Genomic DNA, 12320 nt, shown 5'->3' on the forward strand with positions numbered 1-12320 from the left:
ATCTTGGCCACAATAAGGCGTTCACTATGCTGTTTGTAGTAGTTTACCCTCACTCCTATTTTTTTATTCATTATTAAACCGACTCTTGCATTACCCCTATTTGATTTTGTATTTATAACCCTGTATTCGCCTGACCAAAAGTCTTGTTCCTCGTGCCACCGAACTTCATTAATTTTTACTATATCTAACTTTAACCTATCCATTTCCCTTTTTAAATTTTCTAACCTACCAGCTCAATTAAGGGTTCTGACATTTCACACTCCGATCCATAGAACGCCAGTTTTCTTTCTCCTGATAACGACATCCTATTGAGTAGTCCCCGCCTGTAGATCCGAATGGGGGACTATTTTACCTCCAGAATATTTTACCCGAGAGGACGCCATCATCATTTAACCATACAGTAAAGCTTCTTGCCTTCAGGAAAAATTATAGCTGTAGTTTCCCCTCGCTTTCAGGTGTTCGCAGTACCAGCACAGCAAGGCCGTTTTGGTTTGTGTTACAAGGCCAGATCAGTCAATCATCCAGACTGTTGCCCTTGCAACTACTAAAAATGCTGCTGCCCCTCTTCAGGAACCACACGTTTGTCTTGTCTCTCAACAGATACCCCTCCGTTGTGGTTGCACCTACGCTACGGCTATCTGTATCGCTGAGGCATGCAAGCCTCCCCACCAATGGCAAGGTCCATGGTTCTTTGGGGGACATTACATAGACCAAGCAATATCGCTGAGGCATGCAAGCCTCCCCACCAATGGCAAGGTCCATGGTTCTTTGGGGGACATTACATAGACCAAGCAATATATTTTATGACTGTACCAGATAATGGCTGAGAAGGAAGAGAAAGAACAAAAAAGTTGTGAGTCCTTGTTCGCTTAAATTACATAGATAATACAATTACAGAGATATTAATTTCATTATAATTTCAGTGTCTATTGTCTGCGATAAAATCGTCTCAGTGCTACTACGTGAAAACACACATTCAATAAACCCACCAAACTTGGGGAAACATTTCAAACAGATAACAAAATATGGCAGTAAGATAGCCAGTACAATCAAAAATAGTGAGAAACTTTGCGAATTTCTTCCATGCACTAGACTGAGACCAATTGCATGCCAGACATGGCCGACAGACCACAGCATGCTCTCCTGTGGTGTGGTCATGAAAAATATTCAGGCTTGTATACGATTTTGTTCAGTCTTACTACAAGTGCTATGTGTAGTGATTGTTTATTGGACAGTGATGAAAACTTGTGGCACATATGCTTAGAATCAAGACACAAAGGAATTAAAGACATTAGCTGCCAGTGGGCATTGTCTTATGTCAATGGGGCAAGCTGAAAATTTGTGCCAGACTGGGATTTAAACCCAGACCTTCTGCTTACTAGACAGATGCACTGAGACGACAACATCCGGATACAGTGGTCAACACAATGGCACCGACTACCCTAGCATGCCTCCTGTCAGACGCAAATTCTCAACTTACACCACTCACCATTGATTTAACACCCCTGCTCATTAGCCTCATTACATGTGGCATCTCGCCATTTCCTGTCAGAGTTCAAGCTTTGGGGGCATCTGTGCTGAACAGATAAGTGGCTGTCACTGCCTTAATTATATACATTGGTCAGCCAGAAATGACCACCAACCTGTTGTTGTTGTTGTTGTTGTTGTTGTTGTTGTGGTTGTGGTCTTCAGTCCTGAGACTGGTTTGATGCTGCTCTCCATGCTACTCTATCCTGTGCAAGCTTCATCATCTCCCAGTACTTACGGAAACCTACATACTTCTGAATCTGCTTAGTGTATTCATCTCTTGGTCTCCCTCTACGATTTTTACCCTCCATGTTTCATTTACTGCATTTTTACATTTTCTCCTTTCATCAATTAAATTCAATATTTCTTCTGTTACCCAAGGATTTCTACTAGCCCTCGTCTTTTTACCTACTTGATCCTCTGCTACCTTCACTACTGCAACCCTCAAAGCTACCCATTCTTCTTCTACTGCATTTCTTTCCCCCATTCCTGTCAATTTCTCCCTTATGCTCTCCCTGAAACTCTGTACAACCTCTGGTTCTTTCAGTTTATCCAGGTCCCATCTCCTTAAATTCCCACCTTTTTGCAGTTTCTTCAGTTTTACTCTACAGTTCATAACCAATAGATTGTGGTCAGAGTCCACATCAGGCCCCGGAAATGTCTTACAATTTAAAACCCGGTTCCTAAATCTCTGCCTTACCACCGAACTACTATTGCTAAAACCCGTCCAGATGACAACAGTGCCACCTGGTGAGGAATGACTGCTAGTCAGATACACACACGGTACATGCAGTATCAGTGAGCTTGCTGTCCTTGTGTAGAATGTAAAGGCACACAATCTATCTGAGTTTGACCGAGGGCAGATTGTGATGTCCCGGAGGATCGGGACAGCCATTTTGGCAACTGCACGTCTTGTGGAGTGTTCGAGAAGCACTGTGGTGAGTGTCTTCGACAAGTGGAGAAACCGTGTCCAGACATTGTGGGGTCGGGCAGTCACCCCTCATTACCGATGTCGGATGTCGTAGGCTGGACAGACTGGTGGAGCTAACATCAGACTTTAATGCTGGGCAGAGTACAAGTGTGTCTGAATACACGGTGCATTGAACACTCCCAATGACGAGCCTCTGCAGCCAATGGCCTGTACAAGTGCCAATGTTAACTCCACGACATTGGCACCTCTTACTGAAACAGGCCCGTGATCGTTGGCACTGGATGTTGGTGCTGTGGCAGAGCACTACACGGTATGATGAATCCTGGTACATGACTCATCGTGCTGATGGGAGGGCGTGAATCTGCTGTCTTCCAGGGGAACAGCTCCTTAACAGCGGTACATTGATCTGTTGTAGAATTTTAGAACATGTTTTTTGCTCGCATATCGTGTCATTTCTCGAAACCCAGAATCTACTCTGAAGGAATAGGCACGGATTCCGGAAACAGCGATCGTGTGAGACCCGACTCACTTTATTTGTTTGTGAGACCCAGAAAATATTCGATAAGGGCTCCCAGGTAGATGCCATTTTCCTCGACTTCCGGAAAGAGTTAGATACAGTTCCGTACGGTCGCCTGATGAACAAAGTAAGAGCCTACGGAATGTTAGACCAGCTGTGTGGTTGGATTGAAGAGTTTTTAGCAAACAGAACACAGCATGTTGTTCCCAATGGAGAGACGTCTACAGACATTAAAGTAACCTCTGGCGTGCCACAGGAGACTGTTATGGGACCATTGCTTTTCACCATATGCATAAATGACCTAGTAGATAGTGTCGGAAGGTCCATGCGGCATTTCACAGATGATGCTGTAATATACAAAGAAGTTGCAGCATTAGAAAATTGTAGCGAAATGCAGGAAGATCTGCAGCGGATAGGCACTTGGTGCAGGGAGTTGCAACTGACCCTTAACATAGACAAATGTAATGTATTGCGAATACATAGATAGAAGGATCCTTTATTGTATGATTATATGATAGCGGAACAAACACTGGTAGCAGTTACTTTTATAAAATATCTGGGAGTATGCATGCGGAACGATTTGAAGTGGAATCATCGTATAAAATTAATTGTTAGTAAGGCGGGTCCCAGGTTGAGATTTATTGGGAGAGTCCTTAGAAAATGTAGTCCATCAACAAAGGAGGTGGCTTACAAAACAACGAAGGAGGTGGCTTACAAAACGCTTGTCCGGCCTATACTCAAATATTGTTCGTCAGTGTGGGATCCGTACCAGATTGGGTTGACGGAGGAGATAGATAAGATCCAAAGAAGAGCGGCGCGTTTCATCACAGGGTTATTTGGTAAGCGTGATAGCGTTACGGAGATGTTTAGCAAACTCAAGTGGCAGACTCTGGAAGAGAGGCGCTCTGCATTGTGGTGTAGCTTGCTGTCCAGGTTTCGAGAGGGTGCGTTTCTGGACGAGGTATTGAATATATTGCTTTCCCCTACTTATACCTCCCGAGGAGATCATGAATGTGAAATTAGAGAGATTCGAGCACGCACGGAGGCTTTCCGGCAGTCGTTCTTCCCGCAAACCATACGCGACTGGAACAGAAAAGGGAGGTAATGACAGTGGCACGTAAAGTGTCCTCCGCCACACACCATTGGGTGGCTTGTGGAGTGTAGATGTAGATGTAGATGTAGATGTAGATGTACTGTGCTACGGAAACAAGCTGGTGGTGGTACCATCGTGCTACATGGAACATTTGTGTAGGCATCCGTGGGCCCATCGGAGCTCGAACAAGGCACTATGGTGACCGAGGAGTAGCGTAAACTGGTTGCAGACCATTTACACTCCTTCATTATGATCATGTTTCCCGACAGCACTTGTACTTTCCAGCAGATAATGTGCCATGTCACAAGGTTAGGATTGTAATGAAAACTATATATGACGGTAGTATCTGTTCCTGAAAGAACTGTTACCATAGATGAGATGCAGATTCGCTAGAAATGAAATGATTTTTAAATGGACACCCTAGCTGCAAACTTGTGTTGATGTACTTCATCGGGGACATATTGAAAATGTGTGCCCCGACCGGTACTCAAACCTGGGATCTCCTGCTTACATGGCAGACGCTCTGTCCATCTGAGCCACCGAGGGCACAGAGGATAGTGCGCCAGCAGGTACTTAAGGCCCGTCCACACGCAACGACCTGTCTGCGCACATCAGATCTGCGCAGACAGATCATTGCGTGTGAATGAAGATTTGCACCAACCTGACATGTGTGTAGATCTGGAAGTTGGAGTTGGAGGTTTGAGCGAAACCTCTCAAATGTTTGAGTTCAAACCACATCTGCGCAAACAAGTTGGAGCGTGTGGACAGGTGATCACAGCAAATCTGGCACGAAACAGCTGTTTGCTCAGTCTAGTGTTTGTATTTGTGCGCACAGGGCATTAAAATGACTGATACTCGTCAGTGTACTCGAGAGTTTGTAAGTGAATTCATTGAAATACATAGAAACCACCCATGTTTGTGGAAGAGTAAAGTAAAGAATATAGTGACCAAGACAAAAAGACAGCAGCATACCATGTTCTAATTGAAAAATTGTGGGTATTATTATTTCACTGAATTCTTGTTTCGATTTGGCAGTAGAAAATTCCAAATCATTGTAGCTCCTTCCTGTTGCTAGGAATCTTAATGTTACCGCCAGCCGTTCATGAGGAGAAATTTCCCTCCTCTGTACAAGTATTTTTTCTCATAATATGAGGGGTTACAAGCTTTAAGAGATAATTATAAGTTTTGACATCCATCCGCAAATAATTTCGCCAGTCGTTACGTTCGCCCTGCAACTCTCGCAGTAAATTTACGTGAGAAAACTGCTTTCGCTTTAGCAGCCACTGTCTACACCATTTTGACCGCTTTCTCTGTTTCCTGCAGTCAGTCTGAATGTTTTTTGCAATACAACTTGCAAACACAGACCACAACAGAACTTCCTCCATTTCTAAATTTCCAAACAACTGATTTAAATTTTTGATGTTTATGGGGAACGTAGTCACTTGCCACCGATATTTCTTTTCTACACCGACAGATGGCGGGCGAATAGCGGATTGGGGTTTGTGTCGTATGAACACACCACATTTGCAGTGAACTTTTTCACATACAGACATCTGCGCTGACGTCTGCGCAGACAGATCGTTGCGTGTGGACCGGGCTTTATCCCTTGCACGAGTAATGAGTATGATGGGCAAACATCTACTAAGCGCACTGCAAATGTAGTGGTGTGGACGTGTTGGGAATGTGGGTCTCACGGGGAGCGTGCAAGGGATAAGTTCCTGCAGGCACACTATACTCTGTGCCCTCAATGGCTCAGACGGATAGAGCGTCTGCCACGTAAGCAGGAGATCCTGGGTTCGAGTCCCGGTCGGGGCACATATTTTCAACCTGACCCCGATGAAGCACATCAATGCCCGTTTGGAGCTAGGGCATCCATTTAATTATCATTTAATTGTAATGAAAAGTTTCAAGGAAGGCAGTGGTGAGTCTCAACTGATGTGTTGGCTCCCCAACTTGCTAGGTCTGAACCCATTCGAACACATCTAGGGTGTGATCGAAAGTGGTGTCAGAGGTCATCGCCCCCTTCCCAGGCTTTATGGAAATTAGGTGACTTGTGCGTGCAGATGTGGTGCCAACTCCCTCCAGCGACCTACCAGATCTCATTGTTTCCGTGCCAAGATGTGTCATTGCTGTTATCCTTGCCAAAGGCGGACAATCTGGCTATTAATTAGGTAATCGTAATGTTGTGTCCCTGCGGTGATTGTTTTTTCAGACATATCTGAACGATCAGATAACATTTTGATCCTGCAGCTACTTTGAATCAAGACACAATAGAATTAAAGACATAAACTACCCCCCCCCCCCCCCCCCCCCTGCCATGAACCACGGATCTTGCCGTGGAGAGAAGGCTTGTGTGCCTCGAAGGTACAGATAGCCGTACCGTGGGTGCAACCGCAACGGAGAGGTATCTGTTGAGAGGCCAGACAAATGTGTGGTTCCTGAAGAGGGGCAGCAGCCTTTTCAGTAGTTGCAGGGGTAACAGTCTGGATGATTGACTGATCTGGTCTTGTAACACTAACCAAAATGGCCTCGCTGTTCTGGTACTGCGAACGGCTGAAAGCAAGGGGAAACTATGGCCGTAATTTTTCCCTAGGGCATGCAGCTTTACTGTATGGTTAAATTATGATGGCGTCCTCTCGAGTAAAATATTCCGGAGGTAAAATAGTCCCCCATTCGGATCTCCGGGCGGGGACTACTCGAGAGGACGTCGTTATCAGGAGAAAGAAAACTGGCATTCTACGGATCAGAGTGTGGAATGTCAGATCCCTTAATTATGCAGGTAGGCTAGAAAATTTAAAAAGGGCAATGGATATATTAAAGTTAGATATAGTGGGAATTAGTGAAGTTTGGTGGCAGGACGAATGAGACTTTAGGTCAGGTGAGTACAGGGTTATAAACACAAAATCAAATAGGGGTAATGCAGGAGTAGGTTTAATAATGAATAAAAAAAAAATAGGAGTATGGGTAAGCTACTACAAACAGCATAGTGAACGCATTATTGTGGCCAAGATAGACACGAAGCCCACACCTAATATACTTGTACAAGTTTATATGCCAACTAGCTCTGCAAATGATGAAGAAATTGATGAAATAAAAGAAATGATTCAGGTAGTGAAGGGAGATGAAAATTTAATAGTCATGGGTGACTGGAATTCGAGAGTAGGAAAAGGGAGAGAAGGAAACATAGTAGGTGAATATGGATTGGGGCTAAGAAATGAAAGAGGAAGCTGCCTGGTAGAATTTTGCACAAAGCACAACTTAATCATAGCCAACACTTGGTTCAAGAATCATGAAAGAAGGTTGTACACATGGAAGAATCCTGGAGATACTAGAAGGTATCAGATAGATTATATAATGGTAAAACAGAGATTTAGGAACCAGGTTTTAAATTGTAAGAAATGTCCAGGGGCAGATGTGGACTCTGACCTCAATCTATTGGTTATGAACTGTAGATTAAAACTGAAGAAACTGCAAAAAGGTGGGAATTCAAGGAGATGGGACCCGGATAAACTGATTAAACCAGAGGTTATACAGAGTTTAATGGACAGCATAAGGAAACAATTGACAGGAATGGGGGAAAGAAATACAGTAGAAGAAGAACGGGTAGCTTTGAGGGATGAAACAGTGAAGGCAGCAGAGGACCAAATAGGTAACAAGACAAGGGCTAGTAGAAATCCTTGGGTAGCAGCAGAAATATTGAATTTAATTGATGAAAGGAGAAAATATAAAAATGCAGTAAATCAAACAGGCAAAAGGCAATACAAACGTCTCAAAAATGAGATAGACAGAAAGTGCAAAATGGCTAAGCAGGGATGGCTATAGGACAAATGTAAGGATGTAGAGGCTTATCTCACTAGGGGTAAGATAGATACTGCCTACAGGAAAATTAAAGAGACCTTTGGAGAAAAGAGAACCACTTGTATGAATAACAAGGGCTCAGATGGAAACCCAGTTCTAAGCAAAGAAGGGAAAGCAGAAAGGTGGAAGGAGTATATAGAGGGTCTACACAAGGGTGATGTACTTGCGGACAATATTATGGGAATGGAAGAGGATGTAGATGAAGATGAAATGGGAGATACAATACTGCGTGAAGAGTTTGACAGAGCACTGAAAGACCTGAGTCGAAACTAGGCCCCGGGAGTAGACAACATTCCATTAGAACTACTGACAACATTGGGAGAGCCAGTCCTGACAAAACTCTACCATCTGGTGAGCAAGATGTATGAGACAGGCAAAATAACCTCAGACTTCGAGAAGAATATAATAATTCGAATCCCGAAGAAAGCAGGTGTTCACAGATGTGAAAATTACTGAACTATCAATTTAATAAGTCACAGCTGCAAAATACTAACGTGAATTCTTTAGAGACGAATGGAAAAACTGGTAGAAGCTGACCTTGGAGACGATCAGTTTGGATTCCGTAGAAATGTTGGAACACATGCGGAATAACGGACCCTAAAACTATCTTAGTAGAAAGATTAAGGAAAGGCAAACCTATGTTTCTAGCATTTGTACACTTAGAGAAAGCTTTTGACAATGTTGACTTTAATACTCTCTTTCGAATTGTGAAGGTGGCAGGGGTAAAATACAGGGAGCAAAAGACTACTTACAATTTGTACAGAAACCATATGGTAGTTATAAGAGTCAAGGGACATGAAAGGGAAGCAGTTGTTGGGAAGGGAGTGACACAGGGTTGTAGCCTCTCCCCAATGTCATTCAATCTGTATATTGAGCAAGCAGTAAAGGAAAAAATAAGAAAGGTTTGGAGTAGGTATTCAAATCCATGGAGAAGAAATAAAAACTTTGAGGTTCACCGATGACATTGTAATTCAGTCAGAGACAGCAAAGGACTTGGAAGTGCAGTTGAATGGAATGGACAGTGTCTTGAAAGGAGGATATAAGATGAACATCAACAAAAGCAAAACGTGGATAATGGAATGTAGTCAAATTAAGTAGGGTGATCCTGAGGGAATTAGATTAGGAAATGTGAGACACTTAAAGTAGTAAAGGAGTTTTGCTATTTGGGGAGCAAAATAACTGATGATAGTCGAAGTAGAGAGGATATAAAATGTAGGAAAGCGTTTCTGAAGAAGAGAAATTATTAACATCGAGTATAGATTTAAGTGTCAGGAAGTCATTTGTGAATGTATTTGTATGGAAGTGAAACATGGACGATAAATAGTTTGGACAAGAAGAGAATAGAAGCTTTCGAAATGTGGTGCTACAGAAGAATGCTGAAGATTAGATGGGTAGATCAAATAACTAATGAGGAGGTACTGAATAGAATTGGGGAGAAGAGGAGCTTGTGGCTGAACTTGACTAGAAAAAGGGATTGGTTGGTAGGACATGTTCTGAGGCATCAAGGGATCACCAATTTAGTATTGGAGGGCAGCTTGGAGGGAAAAAATTGTAGAGGGAGACCAAGAGATGAATACACTAAGCAGATTCAGAAGGATGTAGGTTGCAGTAGGTACTGGGAGATGAAGAAGCTTGCACAGGATAGAGTAGCATGGAGAACTGCATCAAACCAGTCTCAGGACTGAAGACCACAACAACTACCAGTGGGAATTGACTTGTATCAATGGGGTAAGTTGAAAATTTGTGCCTTACTGGGATTCGAACCTGTGTCTCCTGATTACTATTCAAAAGTACTGTGTATTGCAATATGGGTTATTGGTGAGAATGACCTGTGTTCTGCTGAAGATGCTCATGCTGGCAAAAGATGGTCATGTCTTTTATAAACATTTTATGCAGTGTGAAAAATATACTGTGTGTAACCTGATCTCTGATCTGTGGGAATGGTGTGCATGCAATGATGTAACATAGCATGGATAAGGTACAGTGGTGAGTGTGGTAACGCTTGCTGGATGTGGACATTTATTCCTTAGAGTCATTAATAATTGGATCTGTCTTCACAACTGATGTAATTATTTGAATCAATACAGCATATTATCATTGAAGATGTGTTTGTCATTTGGTAACTGTAAATAGTGAGACATTCTCTTACAGCATCACCCTGCCTGCAGACAAAGTCAAGATGAATAAGTTCGCAAATGGCCTCAGTACAGAGTAGCTGGACCATGAGAACAAAAACAAAACAAAAATGTGACCATATTTAAAGAGAACAATAAAGGGTAGCATCAAACTGACAGATCTGCCAAGCAGTGTTCCCCACTCATGTTACAGTCAAGATCTCTCTCTCTCTCTCTCTCTCTCTCTCTCTCTCTCTCTCTCTCTCTCTCTCTCTCTCTCTCACACACACACACACACACACACACACACACAGAGAGAGAGAGAGAGAGAGAGAGAAAACAGACTATGGATATTGTATCACAGAAACAGTCCCTTTGACTGTTCAGAGATCTCACTAAACCTGCCCAAAGATGTAAACAACCATGCACGAGCAGTGCCTATTAGACAGAGGGGGTCAGACAGCCGATCAATTCCAGTCATTCCTCCAGGCAGGAGGTACACGGCTCATGTTGTCTGTAGTTCAACCGTGTCTAAACGGTCAATACTGCACTTCGATCGCGTCTGCAATGCTACTTTGTGCCAGGAAGGGCTCTCAACGGTCATCCTGCAGACATCTATTGAATTATCTAGGGATCCTCACATTATATATATTCACTTATGAAATTTGTTGTTAATAATCCTACCCAGTTCAAAAGTAATAGCAGTGTGAATAGCTATAACACCAGCAGAAAGGATGATCTTCACTAAGCACGGTTAAATCTGACTTTGGCACAGAAAGGCGTAAATTATGCTGCCACAAAAGTCTTTGGTCACCTACCAAACAGCATCAAAAGCCTGACAGATAGTCAACCAACATTTAAAAACAAATTAAAAGAATTTCTAGATGACAACTCCTTCTACTCATTGGCTGAATTTTTAGATATAAATTAAGGGAGGGGAAGGAATAAAAAAGAAAAAAAAGAAAAGAAAAAAAACTTAAACATTAGTGTCATGCAATATTTTGTGTAATGTAATATCTTGTACAGACATCTTTTATTAACCTGACATGTTCCACATCATTATGAAGTGTCGTATTCATGATGTATGGAACAAGTATTAATCTAATCTAACATCTTGGAGTGAACCAAAGTGATGTTGTTTGGACACGGAGAAGATACATATACAGGAACTGTCGATGACATAACTCACCCAGGCTGCTCGAGGGCTACTACAGCAGTGGATGATCGCTACCTACAGATTGTGGCTCGGAGGAACACTGACAGCAACGCCACCATGTTGAATAGTGCTTTTTCTGCAGCCACCGGACTTCGTGTTATGACTCAGACTGTGCGCAATAGGGTGCACGATGCACAGCTTCACTCCTGACATTTGTGACGGGGTCCATTGCAACCACAGGAACATGCAGCACGGTACAGATGGACCCAACAACATGCCAAATGGACTGCTCAGGACTGGCATCACATTGTTGCATATGCTTTCAGCCAGACAATCGTTGGAGAAGTGTCTGGAGACCATCCGGTCAGGCTGAACGCCTTAGACACACTGTCCAGCAAGTGCAGCAAGGTAGAGGTTCCCTGCTGTTTTGGGGTGGCATTATGTGGGGCCAACATACGCTGCTGGTGGCCACGGAAGGCGCCGTAACAGCTGTGCGATAAGTGAATGCCATCCTCTAATCGACAATGCAACATTATCGGCAGCATATTGGCGAGGCATTCGTCTTCACGGACTACAATTCGCAACCCCATCGTGCACATCTTGTGAATGACTTCCTTCAGTATAACGACATCGCTCGACTAGAGTGGCCCCAGCGTGTTCTCCAGACGTGAATCTTATTGAACGTGCCTGGGATAGACTAAAAAGGGCTGTTTATGGACGATATGACCCATCAACCACTCTGAGGGATCTACGCCGAATTGTTGTTGAGGAGTGGGACAATTTGGATCAACACAGCTGTAGAAATATGGGGTGCAGCAACTCAAGCCAACCTAAGCACATTATTAATACTACAGAAAAAAGTTATCAGATTTATTTGTGGTGCCAAACCTCGAGAATCATGTCAGAATCTGTTCCCAAAATTAGGTGTGCTTACCATTATAGGTGTAGACGTATTGAAAGTTATATTGCTTGTGGAAACAATAAATCCAAATTTCAACTGTGACCTGCGCCAGTATGATACAAGGCAAAAGTTCAGATACCATGTAAATAGCCACAGAACAGCTTTATATGAAAAAATGCACTTCATGCTGGGCTGAAGCTAGCCAATACCCTACCAAAAAGTC

This window comes from Schistocerca gregaria, chromosome 11 (assembly GCF_023897955.1).
Source record: "Schistocerca gregaria isolate iqSchGreg1 chromosome 11, iqSchGreg1.2, whole genome shotgun sequence".
NCBI classification, from domain to species: Eukaryota; Metazoa; Arthropoda; class Insecta; order Orthoptera; family Acrididae; genus Schistocerca; species Schistocerca gregaria.